This window comes from Zosterops lateralis (assembly GCF_965231275.1).
Source record: "Zosterops lateralis genome assembly, chromosome: 8".
In the NCBI taxonomy this organism is placed as follows: domain Eukaryota; kingdom Metazoa; phylum Chordata; class Aves; order Passeriformes; family Zosteropidae; genus Zosterops; species Zosterops lateralis.
The window spans coordinates 11,893,162-11,916,255 of NC_139768.1; the positions used below are offsets into that span (position 1 = coordinate 11,893,162).

Below are 23,094 nucleotides of genomic sequence, written 5' to 3' on the forward strand. Positions count from 1 at the left end.
GTAATATAGGTCAGGGGTTCACAGATGGCATTTCGTTTTTAACAGTTGTGAGACACATGTAGCCAAATTTGCCCTTGTTTTGACATCGCCAGTACAATCAAAACTGTGTGAAACAGAGCTGTTTTCTGAGTCCTGAGTGTCCTGAAAAGTTGAACCTTTGAACATCAGGTGTTTGGAAATAAAGAGTCCTTGAAACAGTTTTGACCTAGACTTCTATGTCTCCCTTTTCTGTATCTGGAAATTATGGCTTACAGTGTTGTCTTGTTGAATTGGTTGTGGAGAAGATTCTTTTATTACTATTTGGGGAGCACTGAAATACTGGAGGAATGAGTGGGTATAACTGTGTGAGAATAATCAAGCACCTGGGAGTAAAATACTAAAAAAAGGCATAACTATCTTTTATACTCATTTGTTTGATAGTAAATATAATATTAAAACCAGTGCTGCAGTTCACGTATGTGCAAAGGCACAGATTTTTTTTCCTGCAATTCTTTTGAAGTCTGTAATTTTTACTGAAGTTATAATGATCTCAGCAGGCCCCATTTAGGTATGGAATTCTGTTGAGTTTGGCTTCATGGAGATTTATAAGAGATTCATTTTGTCTAAAGGTTGAGTACTTAAACAAAGGAATATAATGGACAAACGCAGTTCAGAGAGAGACATTAGTCATACAGGTATATTTTTTCTGTAATGTGCTTGGGTGTGCTCCTTGGAAGTACAAAGTGCTATTTTATTTCTTAAAGGAATTATGCATTGAGGTGCATCTGTGTAATTTTTAAGCAGATGTAAGCTCCTGCTGCCTGAGCTTGAAGAAACTAAGAAGATATCTGCTAATGTTTAGTGTAATATAACAACAGAGTATATTAGCTGTGGCTCAGTGCCATGGTAACACCATTAGGTGTTACCCTGAACAGAACCTTGACTAGAATATGGTTTCTAGTCAGCTTCCAACACAGACACATCTTGCTGCTAGCAGAACCATCTTGGAACTTTTCTTGTCATTAAAACAAAAAAGATTAATTAAAAATACTTTATTAAAACAAAGAAAGTGTTATTTGAGAAGCTGTGATAGTGATCCTATGGATGAGTTCTGAATATGGAATTTGCATGAAGAAAGGCAGAGTTTAGGGAAGAACTAGGGTAAGTTTAGGACGATAGAGAGAAGCCTGCAATAAGAAGAAATAGAAAGAAGCCCTATGAACCTGGACAATGCAGAGCCTTCTCTTATACATCAGTGAGTGGAATGTTATTGATCATGCTTATTGGAGTAGGTGGACTTCATATTGTTCACAGCAATAAACCCTCACATTCCTTGGAAGTGGCAATTGACAGTTAAATGTTGATTCCTGTTTTTTGCCACCATTAAGAAAAACGTAAACATTGCTGAGCATCCTGTATTGAGCAAAGCCTCAGAAGGTTGTTTTGCAGGAGCTCTTTTTAGGTTAGATAGGTCAGATCAGTGTGGTGTTGCTGTAAGAGTGATAGAACTTTGGCATTAATGATTATGACCATTCCTTCAGATACTGGACAGTGATGTTAGATGAAGAGTTGGATCTCACAGGCTAATTGAACTGCTAAACTATAGTTACTTCTTTCTGACCACTTTTTTCCTAAGTATTTTGTGGGCTGCACAGGTTTTCAATAGCAACTAAAAACCCTGATGCTCCATTATTGCTCATTGAAATCATCATGTTACCATGAGCAGTGTTCCCTTGGAAGTCACCAGCTCTGTAGGGCCTCAGTCTCTGGAGCTATACCAAATACAAGGAAAGCAGTGATTCCATTTAAGTTAAACAGGGCATGGAAATCCAACTGCTGACTGTGCAGTTGCTGCTCTTGTCTCACTATGTACCAAAATTAATCAGTGTAATATGACCAGGAACTCCAGAACTTTTTTGAGTGATCCTAACATAGGAAAAAACCTCTTTTACAATTTGCGCTTTTATTTATTGTTCAGAACATGCACAGATGCAGGAGGAGGTGGTCAGGCTGTGTTCCTTCTCTAGAGGAAAGATCAGATCTTCACAGCATACCTTCATAGTTAGGATGTCCCTGCAGGAGTGAACTGCTTTGCAATTACCTGCACCAGACATTACTGGACTTAATGACTAAGAATCTTCTTCAGAGTTGTATTCCTGTAAGCAAGTAGGTGCTAAATATTTTCATGGGGGTGGGGGCTGGAGTTGCTGTCTATGTAAGCATATGCTTACAGTCATTTGGTTTTTAGGTCTCATGCTTGTGCTTTTCTCTGCAAGACTTCTGAGTTAGCAAGGCTTCATATTCAGAGATTTATTTCTTCATTATCTCTTTTTCTTTTCTTTGCATGTTCCTTCTTATTTCATAAACACAAGAATCTGATCGAAATCCAAGTAGAAGATAAATTTTGGAATAAGAAGAAACCTGTGTATGCTGAAAAGAAATCTCAGAAGAATTGTTGAGAAGAATCTAGAGTTCAAGTTCTGGTATGAAATTCTAAATATTTTCCTTGGAATTCAGGTCACTGTCTGCTCTGGAAGACAAACCTCACTTAGCATAGATTATAGCATGTAAAATAGTTCCACTGAGTCTGTGCAGGCCAGGCAAAGATTACTTTTTACTAGGAAAACTATATTTAAATGGGTTCTGACTAGCTTAGCTCCTACTCTGTTGTACATGGTATCCACTAAGATATATTTCATCCTTTAACCAAATGAAGTGTCCTATATGTAAGAAAACTTTTTTTTTTTTTTAGTATGGAAAGTAGTCAAAAAGTCAGGTGAACTTTCTAGTGCTTGATTTTTTGTCACTGTTAAAAATGTTCTGAGTATGATTTATTTTTTTTTCTTCCTTAAGATGTAGGAAGGAAAACCATTTGTAAATACTACTTGAGATGCATTCTTCAATCTCCGCAATATAACATCAAAAGACAGTTCATTTTTTTCACGCTGAAATGGTTGAAATATTGCACACATTTAAATAATGCTGTATCATTATTCCCCTAGAAAATACTTTGGTATATTTCTGACTATTTTCACTGAAGGCACTAGCAAGCGTACCTGCTAATTTAAGGGCCCACAATTTGAATCCTTTATACTTATTACAGAAGTTCTAAATTTAAAGCTGCAAATTTGCACAAAGCAAGAAAAAGGGTCTTTCATTTAAAATCATATGGTTAAAACCCAATAAATTTTATTTAAATTTAGAAAACCTTAATTGCTCTTTTTTCACTTCTGTAGCACTACAATTCCATTTATTTTATTTTTTTTTAACTCTTAATTATCTCCAGGATATCTCGTCAGGCCAGAAATTTACTGACTGCAATCAGTCACCTCATCCCAGAGAAATGGCTTGATTATTTTTAATCTTACATAGGTGAACTTTCTGGTAAATTTTCAAAACCTTTGTCTTTGAAATTGCAAGAGAGAAGGCTGGAAAGTCTCTATGTATGTTTTCCAGGCCCATATCCTGGGTGCTCTTTCATAAAAACACCTGTTAGTACCCACTGCACTGCAATTCAAGCCACGATCTCACTGTTTCTAAGTGCCAACTTCAGCTGGTGTTAAGTGCTGCTACCAGAAGTTTGTTAGTTCTGTGTTCAGGGCAGCCAGAAGAAAGAAGAGGGAGCAGGGAGAAGAGAAACTCATGAAAATATTGGTTTAACAAGCTTGCACAAACCCTTGAGTAATGACCGATGCTTTGGTTAAAATGAAATGGAGACATATTCTGGCACTTTTCTTACAGTAATATAATCATGATTTGTCTACAATACACATTTGATTCAAACGTTAGAGTCAGCTTAATTATTAATCAAAAAAGCATCATAAAGGAGATGGAAGCAAAACAAATGTAAATGGGGAAGGCTAAGCATTCATGTCCTACCAACTCCTTTCACACTTAAAATTGCAGAAATAAGTCTGCAGTGTTCAGTTGTTCATGAGGGAAACAGCAGAAAATATCACATGGGAGTATTTCTAAAATTGATACATTCCATATAAATGTAATTAAGCTCCCTGACATTAGATGAGTTCAAATAGAAGTCTTATACGCTTCCATGTGCATATTCCAGAGCTAAGATCTAAGATAATAAAATAGGAGAATAGGATAGATAGCAAAAGAGAAATCACTATGTAGAAACTATTTATAGGTTCTATTTACAGAGTGCCTCATTCTTCCCTTTACAAAGCACAGACTTCTAAAGGAGTTTTGAAGGGTCATGGTATAATCAGCTGCCAGTGTCAAGGGGAGACAAAAGAATGAAGGTAGTCTTAGATGAATGGGCAAGGGAATATCAAGCAGTTGTTGAATTACATTGCTTCAGTGGTTGTTAATGCTGTGATCACCACTCGTTCTGAACTTGATTCTGGCAATTGCATGCCAAGAAGGAGGCAGAAAACTTGAAAGTTGTATAGAGAAAACCTAAAAGAAGGATGGAGTTCTTGGCACAGATGCTTTATCATGAATGGCTAGGGGCACAGCTTAGTAAAAGTAAAGCTAAGGTGGCACTTCCAGACTGTAATCAAGCCATCTCTTGATATTATCTTTCATAAACTAAATGGAAACATTTGAGATAAAGTAAGTTGTATTCAAAACCAGAATTGTCTTATTCTGTCTAGCTGATTAAAAGAAAATCAAATTACTGTATCTTAGCAAATGAAGTAATAAAAAACAGACTAATTCAGACTACTATTAAGTATTTTTGATTTTTTTTAAAACATTTGAAACTAGTAATGACTTTTGTAGATCACTCTTTACAACAGAAAATTAAGAAGGATGCTTTAGTCAAAATAATCTGTTATACTTCAGGAGAAAATGAATATTTTTAGGCAACTCAGATTAGATGATTGGCTTTATTTTTACTTGATATGTATTACAGTAAAGGTTCTGCAGTCAATCTTTGCTGTAACTTTTGGAAGTTTAATTGCACACAGTCCTGGCAGAGATTTCTTTATGCAATTACCTGAAATTCTCCAGAATTCACATTGCTAATTCAGAAAAAGCAGAACAGAGGGACATCTATAACAAAAAGACAGCAGGATGGCATTAATCAGGTGAGACATTTTTGAGTACAGCACATCTAATGTGGTTTGTCAGCATTTTATAAAGGCATGATAGGCTCCCTTGTAAAATACCTGACTATTTAAACTTTAAATGCTCTTTTATCTTCTTTTTCGATGAGTAGTATTCAAAAAGTATGTGGAAAGTAAAGTAACAGCTAGTCCTGCAAAAGATAGCCCTGGGATACAAGGGAGAGCTGTGTACTGTATTTGCATAACATGTTGGTCTCAAAGTAGGTTAGACATCTGCTTAGCCATTAAGTTTTCTGTAAAAATACTGTTCCCTGTTTGTTCTGTATTAAACCCTTCTCCATTTATATTTTTATGTTCTTTAAAAATAAACCTAAAAAAGATGTGTTGTTTTAACCATTAATAAAAACAAACTAGCTAAGGTGCAGAATGGTCCAAGATCAGCCTTCCAGAATTCTTTCAGAAAGAAGAAAGTCAGACTCGATTGAGTGGCTCATATTTATTTTTAAAATAAGGTTAGAAAAAATAAACATTATGTGGAATTGTATGCCCAGCTTCCCTTAAGTAGCACAGGGCTGTATGTTGTGTAAATAAAACTAAGATATGCTTAGGAACCATAAGATATGCTTAAGAACTCAGGATTCCTATCTTTAAGGCTCCTCTTCATTGTGGCAATTTTTTTTCATACCAGTGACAGAAAATAAATATTTTGTTATGATCAATAAATATCCCTGTTAATAACCACATTCTTTAAGCCATCTTTGTACAATATTTCAGGGGTATGCAAGATAGAGCTTTGCTTCAGGAGTACAGTAATCTTTAAGCCCCTTTAGGAGATTCTCAGTTTGCTCTAAGAAGTAGATTAAACTAGTTCTTCACTATTTATAATATTTTTCATATGTGACAGTGATGTAGTGTTTATTTTAAGAGTCAAAAGCCACAGATTCAAATCCCCTTAAAGTCAATAGGGAAAATTGCTTGCAATGACTTCTAACTTAGACTCTGTACATTTGATTTCTATTTTACCCATAAAATTTATGTATGAAAATTTAATGCTAAGTGTTTTTATTTTTGATGTAATACAGCATTTTAGTGCTCAGTGAAAGGACATTAAGAATATTCAGTAATACAAATGGTACCTTTCTATGAATGCAGTAAAAGCAAAAAGTAGTTAGTGTGATGACACCCAAAAATACTATCATTTGTATCTAGTATATTCTAAGTCATAAAAATATTTATTGACTTGACATAAATATCTGTCTGAGATTATGCTGTAAATCTGTATGGCTTCTTATAATGTATTTATTACCATATAAATGAAACATCTTCCAGCAGCATAGTAAACAATGTCCCTAACATCTGTCACAATCTTTTCACACATCTTCTCCCCAGCTGAGAAGCATGTGCAGTACATGGCTATGTTTTCATAGAACTTTTGTGTTTAGTTTGGGGCAATTGCATTGAAAGCATTTATGTTGACAACTCATAATCAAGGTATAGTGTTACTCAAAATTATTCTGATTATAGTAATTGACAAACTATAGGCAAACTAGAAACTGAGCTGGATGCTGGCTGGGTAAGCGCTTCATCTGGCACCTAGCCCACTCCTGCATTCTTTCCACCCCTCGTGTCATACCATGCACATCTGCATCTGGCCATGGAGAAATGGGACAGCCTATATCTGCTTGTAACACAAATACAGGCTTAGTCACAAGTGTGCATAAACCCCCAGTACCTACTCATACATCACCAGGCAGCACAACAGAAAGGTGGGAAATCGCTAATTTTGTTTATTAAGTTATTTTTGTGGGTTAAGCCCAGTGGGCAGCTAAGCACCACACATTGCTCACTCACTCACTTCATGCCCCTGTGAGATGAGGGAAGAGAATAAGTAAGAAAATTTGAGGGCTGAGGTAAAAAAAAAAAAAGTTTAAAACTTTATAAAGTGAAGGATAAATAAAAGCTGAGAGAAGGGAAAGAAAACAAGTAGGGCAAAGGCAATCACTGTCCACATCCTGCAGGAAGACTGATGAATAGCCAGTTCCAAGGAAATGGCAGCTAAAATCCCTACACCCCTGTGTTATTATGGCTGAATGTGGTGTTACATGGCATGGAATATCTCCTTGGTTAGCTCAGATCATCTGCCTGGTTGCATCCTCTCCCAGTGTATTGCCCCCCCACAGTCTTCACTGTGGTGGGAGTGAGAAAGAGAGAAGTCCTTGGTGCTGGCTAAGCACTGCTCAGCAACAGGTAGAACCTTAGTGTGCTGTCAGCACTATTTTAGGCAGGTAACTAAAAGACCATGTAAGCTGCTGGGAAGAAAGTTAATTCTGTTCTAGCCAGGCCCAGTACAGTTGTTTAGCAGGAGGACTTAGAAAACATTGGAGACTTAAGCTATAAAAAGCCATGGAGAGCATCTGAATAACAAAACATTTTTCAGGAAGGAGGAACACAGTATTTTGTAGATAACCTTGGTGCTTTTAAACACATTTCATAGGTCACACGGTGCAGGAGATGAATATTTCTAACTCGGACTGAGAAGGAAATCCATACATAAAAGATATTCAAGGTACGTATTTGTGTGTCCCATTGAAGTTGCTCAAGAATTGAAAAATAAGAATTTATGTTTGTCTTGGACAAATGCTTGTATTTAGGTCAGTAAGTAGTCTGTTTCCTTCCTTTTACTGCAGAAAACAGACTACTTATACAGTTGTGTGCATTACATAATCCTCAACTTTCTCTAACTAGAGTATCAGTTTTCTTGTGCAGGAGCCTTTTGGATGTTTTGACTAAATGTCTTCTGTTCCTGCCTACTCCTGTCTAACATAACGCATTCCTTTTTTAAAGAAATGAGATCTGAAACATCATATTTGGCATTAGTCTCGGGTGGAACTGATTTTTTTGCTGGAATCTACTGAATTTTGCAGGTTTACTCCCAGTGCTGTTTTGGGAATAGAGAGAAAAAAGGTTACTGTTATTTTTGTTGACACAGAGTCCATAGGGATGTAAGCAGTCTAGTGTTCCTCATGTGAGTAGTTTTCTTTACATAACAATGTTTGAATATTGTGTGAAAACTTTTTATTCTTTCCTCATCTCTGCTCGCATGCTAGTGAAGTGAGTCACTGACTCCACTGTGAAGTAGAGAGTTTGCTTATGAGTGCTTATGAAGTATTGGAAGTACTTTAGACAGAATAGAAGGTTCTTAGAGTGTCTAACCATCCTGGGTTTGAGAGGTGTGAGGAAGGGACTAGAAAAGGAACAGAAATTTGGCAGTCTCAAATGAGCAGTTTCTGCCTGTGCAGTGATCATAACCTGAGCAAACCTAACAAAACACCCTTGGGACTATAATGCCATCTTTGTGGCTTTAGGACTGAGAGGTACAACAGAGCAGGAGACCAGAGACCATTTCAGTTCTGAATATTCCACAGGCTTCCAGCACACTTGGATTAGATAATGCACTGGAATTTTCTCATGTAAGAATTGCAGGAGTTAGAAAGAGTGACACTTTGTTCTCCCAGTTATCAATGCACTCTGGACATTGGTGGTATCCTTTGTTTGTTGCCTTCACCTCTGGTTATTGGAAGATTGTGGTACTTGGGCATGTGTGGAATGGGAGTAGTTTACAAGCACATTTCTAACCATGCTGCAAACAGTGCAATGATGGAAATATTATATTTAAACCTCACTGCAGAGTGAATCTGTAACAGCATTCTTCTATTTCCAACCAAAAATACTTTCAGTTAATTACAAACATAAAATGAGACAGTATTTCTGTTTTAGTGATTATTAATATTAACTGCTGCTTTGTAAATGAGTGTAACTGCATTATTTCCATTTTAATAAGTCATGCATAGCTGTAAAACACTATATCAGCTCTAGATGTGTATTAACAAACAATCTCTTCATCACAGCAGAGGTAAAAGTACATTTAAATACATCATAGAGACATAAAGATGACTTGTTTCAGGAAGTCATGGTGGTATTGTGTGGGATTAGGCAGTGTAAACAGCAGTATTCATGTTCATGAGATGTTTGTTAATGTGAAAAAGAAAGATGAGTTGATGGGTCTGAATCTTTGCCATCTTAAGTGATCATTTGGTCTTGCTTAAAACCTAATTTAAAAATGCAATTAAAACACAAAGCTGTTTCAGTCAAAGCGTATAAAATTTTGTATCTATAAATACACAGACACATACTATATAAGGCATGAAGCTCTGAAGAATCCAGGTTTTTATCTTCGAGTATTTTATCTTGCAAAATGTTTTTCTTGCCTCCATATGCTGAAAATCTGAGACTTAACTCTTAATTTTTTACCAATCCTGTTTTAAAACTATCTGCCAATATCCTGACTATTTTCAGGAGCTGGTATCAATAGCAGTATGAGGCAAAATGTGGGCTAAGTGTTCAGTATGGCTATTTTTTAAAAATAGACTCTCTCACCTCAGAGATTAGCTGTCTGGTTTAAGTGCATGTCAAATTACCATTCAGATGAAGACTAATGTTGTGATTAACACATTGTATTGGAATTTGAGTGTTGGAGGTTTCATTCCTAGGCAGTCATGTCTTCCTGTGTTGCTGACATCAAAAATTCATTAGGAAACAGCTAGAAATATTTTAGTCTTTATGGAAAACAGGCTCAGTAATGCATCCTTTTCTTAACACAGTTTATGTTGGAGACTTTTTAGAGCAGATGGACTCTCAAAAGGGTATATTTCCACTCCAGCTGAAGATATTAGCTGAATGGATATATTTGGATATATTTGCCTTAAATGTAATCTAGTCAGTTCTGTTAAATACCAATAAAAATACTGTCAGGTGCTTCACTAAATGGGACCCAGCTTACCCTGCACCTTGTGTGACTAGATTATGAGAAATCTGTTCACTTCTGTTATTAATGGGGTTAGTTAGTTCAAAGAATGGATCTGCTTTTCCCTTCCAAAAAACAACTTTTTAACAGCTTTTGTCTTACCCCTTTACTAAATACTGCAGTCAATCTTCAGATTTTCCTCCAATTTATTTTCTTATAAAGGCATCCTCTGTCTTCCATTGGCCCTCTCTGCTCCATAATACACAGACTCTTCCTTTACGTACAGAAGAACAAAAGCCACACCTCTGTGGCTATTTTGCTCAACAGAGCTCTTTTACTGGGAAATACTAGTTGACAGTTGCCCCAAAATTCCCAAGGTGTATGATTTTCTTGGTGCTTTAAGAAAAGCAAAAAACAGACGTAATTAAAGCTTGAGTCCACTGAGTTTTGCCCAGATTTCCCTAGATTTGGATTGTGGTGATACATAGCCTGGACCTTAAATTCGGCTACCTTCATTCTCATCCTGAACCACACCTAACAGAGAGCCTGTTTCCAGCCTGAATTACCCACTTCTGAAATGGCACTCTCCTCTAAGACAATTGGGTTGTAGATGTTCTAAAGTTGAGTGGTGAACTGAATATAAAACTTAGTTGATTGAGTAGAGTTCTGTACTGTGAAAGGACATCTTCTACAACTTGAGATTGCTGAGTTTTCCTCTTCAAAAATGATTTAGACTCCTGTTACATAAATAACATGGAATAACATCTCTACCCCAAAGCTTTACTATTTTGAAATTATTTCTCTGCAAGCTAAATTTGTTCATCAGATTTTGCGTTAAAATTTGGTGCCTCTAAGAAATGTAGCAACCCACAGAAGCAGGGGAATGCAGAAGGGAGATGATAAATAGAAAAACTTGAACCAAGGGGAAAATGAGGGAAGCTGGGCCATGCAAAGCAGCCATTAACAAAATTTAACAGGACTGTGTATTTTGCTGTTATGCACTATCCCAGGTAGGTTGCTATAATGGTCACTTTGTTATTAAATCAGTAAATAGTAGCTTTTTCATGATTTAAATTTTTAGACACATAATGGAGCAAATGAGAATGGACACAAAGCTACTGTGCAAGCTGATACCAATCTGTACTGATTTTTAGGAAAACCCTAAAAGTGACTTTATGGTTTAGTTGATATAATGATGGTCAGCATAGTGGATCCCAAAGAATAATGTAGACAAGGAGGTGACAGAACCAGTGCAGGTTTGAGTGTATCCCTAGTAACCACTGATCTCAGGAGAGACCAATGTCATGGTGTGAGACCAGACCCCAGCACTCACCATAGCATTCACCTCTGATACAGGTCAGACTCAGCTGGGGTGACTAGTGACTAGCACCTTATACACTTTCTGTTTGCAGGTAGCCTAAAACTGCATGAAGTGAACATATTCCTGACCTCTTGAGTAATTCTGGTTAGTATTTCACTGGGTTAGAATCCCTGAATCATTGAGGTTGGAAAGGATCTCTGGAGCTCATGTATCCCACCTCCCCTACTTCAAGTGGGATCAGTAGAGGAGATTGCTCGTGACCTTATCCAGTTTGGTTTTGAAAGTTTTCAGTGATGGAGGCTCCACTAGACAAACAATTCCAGTGTTCCAACAACCTCACAGTAAAAATCACTTATTTCTGATGTTTAAGTGGATTTTCCCATGTTTCAGTATGTGTCCATTGCCTCTTGTCCTTTCACTGGTCACTGAGAAGATTCTCTCTCAGTCTTTTTTACTCCTTCCTCCATCAAGAATTTACAGATGCTAAGGTCTCCCCTGACCCTTCTTTCCTGCAGGCTAAACACTCCCTAAACACAGAGAGCACTCTCTCTCTATGTCTGCCCTTTTATAGATAGATTCTACATTTGTTCACCTTCACCCTCACATTAGATTTTTTTTCCTAATGTTTAGATGGGATTCCCTATGTTTCAGTTTGTTGGTTTTTGCCTCTTGTCCTGTCACTGGAAAATACGGAAGAGTCTCTTGCTCTTACTTCCCTCATCAGATATTTACACACATTGCTAAGAACCTGCTCTCAGCAAGGCTGAACAACCTCAGTTCTCTCAGCCTCTTCTCATATGACAGAAGCTCCAATCTCTTAATCACCTTAGTGACTGTTCAAGCACTTTGTATGATAAAAACATAAACAGAGGGGAGAAAATTGTGTGCTAAGAATAGCATGTACCTTTCACTTTTTAGTAGTAAATATTTGCATCTTCTCTGACTAATGAGTCTGTGTTCTTCCTTTTGAAAAAAAAAAACACTTATCAAAGAAGTAGAGCTCTCCATCACTTTTTTTATATGCTAAATAAATTACAGTATTCTTGTAAATAGTTACAAGTTTATTGTTCTTTGGCCACTAAATGCCATTTAAATTGGCTCCTGCTTACATCAGTGACAGTGGTTTGGACAGTAACACCATTGAGAGGTCGTGTTCATAGCAAGAGTATTTGCTCCAACAAACCGTAAAATTGATATTTTTACTGAGTAAAGATTGTATGTAAAGATTTGGACAGGTGTTCCTAAAATCCAGACAAACTATGCTGTTACTTTTTCCTTCTTCAAAAAAGTGACTGGATGCAGTCTATCAAACTAGATCAGTCATACAAACCAGTATGCTTTCCATTTCTCTTCTTTTTGGCTATCTTTGTTATGTGGTTTTGTTAGCACTGCATTATTTGTACCAAAAGCATTAGTTTTCAGGTGTATTATTGAGTCTCTCTCTACTAAAATTCATTAGCTTGTGCATATTGACTGATGGACATCAACATAAAATAGGATTATAAGAAAGTAGCCTCAGTACCTCATCTTGACTGTTTTCTTGAGTTTTTTGTACTGTTCACTGATATATAAAGAAAAAGGCAGGGGAAAGGTATTACTTCACTGGTACAAATGTTAAGAAAAACAGATGGTATTAAAAAAATTGTACCATGAATTTTAAATATATCAGGTAAAACCGTGAATTGCTAGTCAATGTTTGAAATTATCTGGTTTAGATACATCTGTAACAATGGTTTCTGTCATGAATTTGGTAAGTTGATGCATAAGGGAAGACACAGCCCCCAAATACATATTTTCGTTCCTGACTGATAGAGGGCTATGATGGCACTAGTGTTTCTGACAAGTTTAAAAGACACAGGATAAACCACCTGACAGAATTCCAGATTTCTCATCAGAAAAAATGTAAATCGCCTTAATTTTATTCCTACTGAGCAGAGGCAACTGAGGTCTTGTATTTAAATGTGAATTGTTAAATAGACAGCAGGATGATGATAGGAGCAGACTATGTGTTACATGTATCAACAAGTTCTCATAAGCCAAATTCCTTGTCAAAATTTCATATTCCCATCTATGCATTTATGATAAAGGGAAATAATTTTAAGAGTATTACACCTTTTATTCTTAAAAGCTTCCCAAGGATATTAGATTAAGAAATGGAGTGAGATTTGCCATATAAATTGATAGGTGAATCCTTCTAGCTTTATACCTCTAGAACCTGAAGTTATTACAGCACTGAAGAAAATAGTCACATCTAAAAAAACTCAGCAAAATGCATACAGATTGTAGTAATGTAGAAAGGTCAAAAATTGGATATCTTTAGCATAGTTTAGCATTTGCTTTAGAAAACCATTCTTGAAATGTATTTAACATTTATGGGAGTTCAGTTTATTACAAAATGTGAAAAATTTTGCAAGTAAAAATGTTTAGGATATGTTTGTGCTTTTTCCAATGTGTTGATACAGTGAAAAAGCAGCTGGCAATCTGAAGCTGAGCTATTATGGCTGTGATAAATCTCATAGAATCTCTTAGTGTTTGACAGTCACTATAGAATTTGGAACTCTTACAATACAGATTAGAAATAGCAGTGAGGTATGAAACAATAGTAAAGAATGATGCATGCTCTCTGCTGATTTTTTACATTTTTGTGATATAAGGAGGTGACTGTTACATGTATCTGTACATTCCTGCATGGATTTCCAGACTAAAGCTTGATGAAAGCTGATAGTCACAATTGTAATGAGGACTGTAGGCTTGCATGGACTCTGAGCATGCATAGTGAAGCAAGATAGTAATGTTTATACAATCCAGGCCTAAAGATGTAACATAAATATACTTAACCTGCCATTTAAGTATAGATATCCCTGCAGGGGAACGTATTGGTTTAAGCAAGATTGGGGTTCTTTGGGAGGAGGAAATGAAAATCTTTTTTTCTATATACAAAACAAAATTCTTAATACAGTGATCCATTTTGTATATTCGTTAGATGTTTTCATTAAGTGCCATTATATATTTAAGGACCAAAACAGATATTATTTTGTTGTATTCAAACATCTTGATCTCTAGAAGGTCTTTGCCTGTACTGGTATGCTCAAGAATTCATTTTAGACTCAAAAGCATGTAATCTCCTGAAGTATTAGCTACATTTTTCACCAACATTTTCTTCCTACAGAATTTTGTAGCAAATTAGTCCATAATCATGTCTAGCTGATGATACTGAACAAGTTCAAAATTTGAAAATGAGCTTGAGCAGACAGTACAATTTTGCAAAAGCAAAATTGTGTTCATTCTTTGTATTCTGAGAAAGACTCAGTCCTGCTCTGTCGAGAACCCTAAAAACAGGGAGTCCAAACTGCCACAGCCTACTCAGCTAAAAGCCACATGATCTCATTAGCACTGGGCTGAATCCAGACTTCCAAGTACTACAAGAGGAAGTTCAAGATGCAGGGATGGTAAATGTGGTCTCATGGTTTTTAGCTGATTTTGTGTTCATTCTGATTAAATGCACATAAACCAAGAATATGCTGTTTACATGTGAACGGAATCTGAAGGCCAGGATTTTGTAACTACAAAAACACAAACTTATTTTGCATACTTGAGAACTGCTTTATACATCTTTTCTTTAGAAAACTCAGTGATGATAGTGTCAGACACTGACACCATTTATGCAAACTTTTTTGGTTTCATACAGTCATGGAACTAAGGTTGGGCAAACCAGCAGTCAACTTCCTAAGCTAATGTCACTGCAGAACTGGCAGATGATGCCAAGTTATGGGCTGATTGCTCACTTGAGAATAGGTTCTGGCTAGAATCCTGAGTTTGTCTCTCTTCAAAACATTATTCACATGAAGAATCAACTAAATGTATCAGTTTTGCTTAATTGTTACCATTAGTATGGTGAATAAAAATTATTAGAATTTCAAGATAATGCTTTCAGTGAAATATTATATGCAGTGACTCTCATTTGTTAATGTGAACTGTAAAAAACATCTAAAATACCTAAAGAGCTCTTATTTTTGCTTTTTCTTATGGAAAGTTTTTTATCTAACTCACTAGGCCAAACTCAATGATGACTATAGTCGTGTCATTGGATTGACAGGATCACATGGAACATGTTGATGCACAGACCTGACTCTCTATGTACATAAATTGCTTCAGAAAAGATCATAGGAAGGTGTGAAGCTTAGTATCTTGGTCTGCCCCCTGTTTTTCTCTTAGTTTATCCAGAAGAAACATCCTCTGTTTTACAATTGAAAATCAAATTCAGAGGTATCTGTGTTAGGTTTTCTCCAAGGAAGCTGACTGTTTTAATGGGCTGACAAAGTGACAGTTCCCATGAAGGAGTCCTATGCAGTTCAAATGAAATGGAATCCACCCAACATTGTGTTATTAAGGTAAAGGATTTATTCTTGAGAGAGCTGGAAATAGAGCTCCTGTTGAAAATCAATTGAAGTAGAGCAGTTAACTCACTAAGATATTGTGAATTTCATTAATTTGTCTTGTAAAAGATGAGGTAATTTAGTTGCTACTTCTCTATTTCCTTTCAGGCTTCTCTGTTTTCTGGTTCTACCATTGTAACAGACACAAGTAGCTTTCTTGAAGATTGCTTTTGCTGAGCTTATTGATGTTTTAAATTTGTTTTGACTTAAGATCTAGTAGCAAGTCTTGTTTTTAATTTGCAGTGCAAGTTGATTGCATAATTGTGAAGCTGTTTGACATGTGTGATACAATTTGATTTGCATTCCTGCCAGTTTTCAACTGTAAGAAACAAAATCTGTTAGTAACAATTTTAGTAGGAGTCACTAGAGGCTTCTTACAGTTTGTTTTCATTGTTTTCATTTGTCTTTTAATTTCATGGAAATTGAGAGATGAAACTCTATAAAACTATTTGAAGACTCCACATTATTGTTTAACTAAGCTGTATATGTTGATGTAAGTGGCTTTGATAATTTGAGGGGGAAAATAGTGGAAAAATATTATCTGTAATGGTGTTCTCATACAATATATGTGTACAATGCAGTATGGAATGGAAAAGGATATATATTACTGACAGAAACAAGGACTTTTTTAAAAGAGTAATAGAATTATAGCAAGTAGCCATTAGGATGTCTCGTGAGAAAGCATAGACTATGTTGTGACTTGATTAGAAAATTTGAAACCTGTGTTCATAGTATTATAGAAATAGTTTTCCCCTGGAAGGATACATACATCAAATTGGCAAAGTGTTTGCTCTATGTCTTGTATATCCTGGAAGTCTGTGGAGGAGACATAGTCTTGCCCATGCTGACAACAGCTGTATCAGGCTGCTCTGTGCATGAGTACACCACTGGAATTTTTCTGATAATGTAACTCTGAGCATCACTGATTGATACATTTTTTTCCATTGTGGACTAGCAGGGAGACTTGAAATAGCATTAATTGCAGAGCAGATTTTCTCTGGAGAAGGCTCAGAATAAGCAGGTGATACTATTGTAGAGAGCAGTGTAAAAGGAAACTGAACTGGCAGAAGCATATAATCAGACAGCAATAGGTAAAGTAGTTAAGAAGTACTGGAGATTATATAATTATAGAAATGGCAATATGAATTGGATTTCCATTAATTCAGGGACAGTCTAATGAACTCTTCAGTAGAAGTGAAATAAATGGCTGGAGACCAAAAATGTAATTCTGATAATGCAAGATGTTTGTGGAGCAGGGAGAACACCTGATTAAGAACCAAGATAACTTTCAAATTATGCATCTTCTTTAAGGTGTTACCAAAGAACACCATCATTACCTGCTCTGCTTACACAGACTTGCTAAATTCTATACTTACACAGAATTGCTAGAAATTTCTATAAAGCATAGGACTGTAAAAGACAGCTTTGGTCATGCCCTCTGCAATCAGGCAACTCTGAAATAATGCCTGGTCCATTGCAGCCTACAGAACATACTAACAACCACTTTTTTTTTTTTCCAATACCTTATAAAAAGGTGAAGGAGATTGAGCCCAGCAGGCCAAGGTGCAGGGAAGTCAGCATGCCATGAGATAAAACAGGAGAGGTTGTGGATACTTACCAGTATTTTAGTTGCCCAGAGATCCTAAGTCCAGCACAGGTCACTGGTTTTTAACCAAGCACACAAGCAAATGGAGGCACAGAAGCATCTTGATTTTATGTATTGTAAACCTCCTGTCATTGTATCACTTCCTGTGAGCAGTCTGTGATGCTTCAAAAACTAACCCCACTTCACCAAAAATCAATTACCTATAAAAAAAAAAACCAAAATAAAATGAAAAACCTGTTGTGGCACAATACAAAGTTTTATGCTATAAGAATCATTGCCTTTAAAGCCGAAATAATGTCAGTTACATTATTTGCACGTGAAGAATCAGCTTGGCTATATGGCCATCTATACCTGTACTGTGCTTTAAAAAACCAAACAAACCAGAAAGCAACAGATGATCACAGTTCACTCACTGGACACTGGGGTAACTAAACAGACCATTTGGTCTGTAAAATTTTCTAAGCTTGTATCACTTCCTCTGGAAAGTTTCTGGATATGTTTGTGTCTGATACATGTAATCATGCCTATTCAAACTATTCTTCAAAATAAAAATCCAAAAGAGTGACAAAATAATCAAGGAAAGAGAAGGAAAATACCTTTTAAAAGTATGTCCATTACACTTAATTCGTAGATCTACAGCTGCTTTTAGCTGAAGTTTGGATTCTGCTGAGATAGGTTGTTGTTTTTAAACTTGCAATACCTCTGAAAACTAATTGTAGTTCTTAAATTTGTTGTTTTTAGGGAGGTATGTCAAACTGGTCACAAGATCCTCACTCAGTATTTTTAATGGTCAGCTAATAATATGTTCTAAACCAGGTGTTTTTTCCCTTCAACGTCTGCGTACAAGTGACTAAAGTTAAATTGTCTCGTTCGTGCTTGTGACAATTTCTAGTCAATTTTGTTTCAGAGTTATGATTTTTTTTTTTTTCCTTGCACTGGCAATCTCCCTCTCCCACTGCTATGACCTTGCTTCTTGTTTTCTGTTTCCCTAGCTGGGAAGAGACAGTGTGTGCTATGGCTGACCAGTATTTTAGTGCACTAAGGAAATGTTTACAATACAGATCTGCTCATCTTTCCCTTGCTGGAGTCACTTATTGGATTCTCTCTTCTTTACTAGCAGCCAGTGATTAGAAAGCCTGTAGGAACTTTATGATTTCTCTTACTTTTTACAAGTTCCTGGAATTTAGTTCAACACACTTGGAACACTGTGTGACACAATTTTACCTTTCTCTTGAATGTTTCTTGAATGCATTTTTCTTGTTTATGCATTTGTCAATGGCCTAATAATACAGATGTTGGCATTTTGCAACCTGCTTTGCTACTTTACTTTAGGCTATAAAAGAAGAGTAAGCATTAAGAAATGCTATATATATCCCAGAAGTACTATTCTGTGTTAATATATGGCTTCTTATAGAGAGCTCAGTGAGGATGAAAAACCCTCACAGTAGAAATGCAAAATCTCATTGCTGATGATTTTCATGAGTAACTGATGAGGATAAGAATAACCCGATTCCTATTGTTTCCTACCAAATCAGAGGCAGTTTTCACACTGAGCATACATGTCATTTTTATATGACAAACAATGTTACCACTCTTTGCCTAAAAAGCAAAGAAATATGTCACACAATTCCAAGATTATGACAATGACTTGGATAATGGCAGTAAGAGTTAAGTTTACTTGCTGCTGGTAAGTCATTCGTATATATGAGAAAGTATACAAGACGGAGCAAGGAAAATTCCAACTGGACCTAAAATAAATTAATTCACAATTAGGACAGTCAGGGTTTGAGACAAGTTGTCCAGCGAGGTTGTATAATTGCCATCCTTACATATACTCAGACTTTCTTTGGATGAAGCCCTGAGCAATCTGAATTAACTTTAACATTAAACCTGCTTTGAGCAAAGGCATTAGACCAGATGATGGCCAAAGGTCCTGCCAACCCAATTGTTGTTCTCTTCTAGGTAATGTTCTACTGATTGGGAATTTAACACGGGAAATAAGAGATCCCAGGTGGTTATATGTGATCTGTCCTTCCTACCTGAGTAAATACACAGTCGTTTTAAGTAAGTTGCCTGCAGTTTGAGGGAAGTTGATCTTCCTCTCTGTGGTACAGAACTGATGAGGTGACTTACCAACTGCTCTGTCCAGTTCTCAGAACAAGAAGGACATAAAGCAAATGTCAGGGCCCCAAAAGGCCCACAGGGCCCTAAAGCTGTTTAATGTATTGGAGCATTGTTCATATAAGGAGAAGTTGAGAGTTTGGGGATGGCTCAGTTGGGAAAAAAGAAGTCTCAAGGGGATCTTTTCAGCATATATAATTCTTTGATGGGAGGGAATGAAGATGTCAAACTGTTCTCAGTAGTGCCACTGACAGGAAAAGAAGTAATAGGTACAAATTGAAGCACATTAAATTCTATCTGATAACAAGAAAACTTTTTTACTGTGAGGTTGATAAAATCTGGAACAGATTTCCCAGGGTGTGTGTACAGCCCCATCTGTGGACATAATCAAAACACAGCTGGATACAGTCCTGGACAACCTGCTTTAGCTGACCCTGCTTGAGCAGACAGGTTGAAGTAGATGATCTCAGGAGATGTCTTCCAACCTAAGGAATTCTATGAAGTTTTCAAGTTTTTAAAAGCTATAGAATGACATTTCCATCAGATGTCTAGAGAATCCAGGGAAGGTGAATGCTGTGGTTCTTTCTAAATGCCATTCAGATTGCTACACAATTTCTATCAAGAAAACTAGGGAATTTTTTTGTTAGTTTCCTAGTTCAAATGTGCCCCAGTGACTTTCCATCTACAAAATACAAGTTGGAGACTTGCCTAGAAACAGACCCCAGAGTAGCTCAGTAAGGATGTAACATTGTACCAATGTGGATCTTCTTGCAAAGTTAGAATAATTCACTCATTTCAAATTTTGCTGAGAATTTGGCTTTATTGACTAATAAATTCATTTTGTCTCTGAAATTTACTTGGGAGCTGACATAAAACACTGGTATATTTCAAAAAGTATTAGAACTGCTTTAATGAAATGCTTGGAGTTCATAAGTTCTTGTGTGTCCTGGCTGTTCCTTTGAAAAGATACTTTTTATTCATATTAAATGTAAGTAATTACTCTGTTTCACATCAGGATGATACAGTAGTTCTTTAGGGATTTCAAGAAACTACTCCTCAAGGATGGTAATGCTTAGAAAGCAGCATTTATTTTCTGTGTGTTAGGAAAGCTCATGCATGTGAAAAAGGACTCAGCTTTTTTTTTTTTTTTAAAGTAAGCACTGTGTTAAAGGGCACTGAGGACTGCTGAGTAAAAGTCAGTCAATGAGAAAGTCAAAAGTTTAAGAAACACGGAAAAATGAGAGCTGTTGTATTTTCATCACTCATTTGAGGGCTACAATCACCATCTCTATCATACCATGTGTCCTAGGGTGACTGTATTCTATGTCCCACCGTCTGCTTATGCCGGATGTTGAGTTCTGTGCCTTTAAGACTAGATCCAAGAGCGAAGGGAGGGAGAAGCAATTTTGTCTGCAGGAGCTTCACTTCCTCTCCTGGATTTCTTTCTCTTGGCATGTTGTCTGCAGCACGGATAGAGGGAGGACAGCTTTCCTTTGCTTTTTAAGCAAAAAGCTAGTTTCTCATTGCAAGCTGAGTCAAAAAGGTTTTTCCTGGGATGACTTTTTTTTCTGGAACTGCTCAGCTTTTCTCCAGTCTCGAACACCAGAACAATCTCCCGAGGGCTCCCCAAGCTGCACTGAGGCCTGGGGACACTGAGCAAGAGCCGAGCCACACACACAGAGGACTCTCTGAACCACAGAAGGGCTCTCTGAATTTGCCATCTCTTCAGAACAGCAAGAGGTTTTATTGTTAAGTGTTATTCATGTTTACTTATGAATACTTTGCTTGTTAAATAAACAGATTTTTTTTCCATTTTCTCCCAAACCAGTTGAGGGAGGGGCTGCTGGGATCTGCCTTTTCAGAGGAGACACCTTTCAGACATTTCCTCCTAGATTTGTCTCAAACCAGGACAAATATTTTGGCGACCAACGTGGGGCTTGAGAAAGTGGAAAAAAAACTGTGATAATTGATCTTTGGTTTTATTTACTCTGTATTGGGATAAAGCAGTCAGTAGTCATGCTGCTTGAATTTATAATATCTCTCTGGCTTGAGGCACTGATGTCTCTCTGGTCTCTGGGCCTGTTTGAGGAAATAATAGCTTTCTGGTCCCTAGGCTCATTTTCTTACCCACAGATAACCTCCAATTTTGTCCCTAACACGTAGCTTTTACAGAAGAGGAGCACAGATTAGGATTGCTATTTTGCTGGGCATGGCGACTATGATTTAGAGAGAGTTCACAAAGATACTGGGGTTTGTTCAAAATGTGTATGGTCTGTTGTTTATTCATCTTAATCCCTGTCCTAGCTTCCAGAGCCTGTTTTGGGGGTTTATTAGTAACTGCATCCAGTTTATTAGGGGAGGAGCAGGGCATGAGGCTTCCCAGCCTTTCCTTCTTCTTCATATCTGTTACATCACCTTTTGAGAATGTTCAGTTTCCCCTGAATGGTAAAGAGACCACTTTCCTGCTATTTTATCTGGTAAGCTTCCTCTATATGGTCTGCAGTCTGTCTAGAGTGAGGGCTGAGATGTCCAGAGAGATTGAGGAGACACCTGACCCAGGCATGGAAAATCCTGGTGTGGGGAATGGGAGAAAATGGGCCAGACACTGGAGCAATTTTCTGACCCAATAGCCTGGGACTTTCCCCGAGAACAAATTCAGAACCCAGATGAGGTGGGTAAATATTTGCAAGAGAACCAGGACACCATGTTTCCTTGTCACTAATACGTGACACATATTTACTCTGATGAGTTCATTTCTTAATTGTTTCTTTCATAATATGAAATGACTGCCTTGTTTGATTCAAACTCTATTCTTGTTACCTTTGAGCTGCTATAAGTAGATCAAAATGCTCACATCACTTATATGGACCTATATTTTTAAATAAACCTGTTGCATGCAATACTAGGAGTGAGCTATCTTTGAATTTGTAATTAATTCATAAGCATCTATTAATATAATTTGCTTCCTGATGATATAAAGCGTAAGTATTTAAGCATCTACTTTCTTCTGATAATGAAATGAGAGCTTCTTCTGTGCTGCTTCTCATTTTCTCTTTACGTTGTGGTCTGGAAAGGTGCTGAAAGCCTCAGCTTTCATCACCTTCAGTCAGCATCTCATAAATACAACTTGGTACCAGCGGGACTGAGTTCCTGCACTGTGGAGAAATGAGGCAGGAATTTGTCATGTACACTATCACTTACCTGGCATGGGACTGCTTGTCTTTAAAAGAGGGACTTCAGTATGACTTATGGGAATCAATACCAGTTGTGTATGTTTGCAAGTATCCCAACTGCTGTGTGAGCATTACTGCATGGCCTACACAGTATAATAAATGACATAACTAAGTTTTTAATGTGCTTGAATAGAATACTGTGCATCCATTACTGTGTAAACATGAGCCTAGCTGATTAATTAATTTAGAAAATGTTGGGGTTTTGTTTTTTTTTCCAAATAGAACACTTGATAAACTATGCTATGAAATCTCACTTAGAATACAGTTTAGTTTTTAAAAAGTCTTACCAGATTATTTGGAAACAGCCAGGAGAGCATCTGCAGTTGCTTGCTTTTGCATGTATATAATTTTAATAATGCTGTAATAATCAAACTGCATTTGAACAGGGCCACTCTACAGCACATTCTGGAATTAGTCAACTTTTACTAAACTGACTGTATGTGACTAATGAAATTATTCCCATGAGATGCATATAGTTTTTGTTGTTTCTTTCTTTTTAGTGTTCTTTAGCCTGTGACTTGTCAGTGTGTGTTTTGTGGTATAAAAGTGCCAATAACAGTTAACAGG

General features: G+C 36.8%; 1 protein-coding gene across 4 annotated transcripts in view; it reads left to right on the plus strand.

The window, feature by feature from the left end:
- PCGF5 (polycomb group ring finger 5) overlaps window positions 1–23,094 on the plus strand; it is a 65,478-nt gene that overhangs the window by 7,355 nt on the left and 35,029 nt on the right. For 2 of the 4 annotated variants that reach the window (XM_083865886.1, XM_083865890.1), the window contains exons 2-3: window positions 2,352–2,462; window positions 7,501–7,572. The gene's annotated coding sequence lies outside the window, so the exon portion shown is untranslated. Of the gene's footprint in view, window positions 1–2,075; window positions 2,146–2,351; window positions 2,463–7,500; window positions 7,573–23,094 lie in introns of those variants that run through there. The other 2 variants (XM_083865887.1, XM_083865889.1) reach the window with 2 other exon arrangements.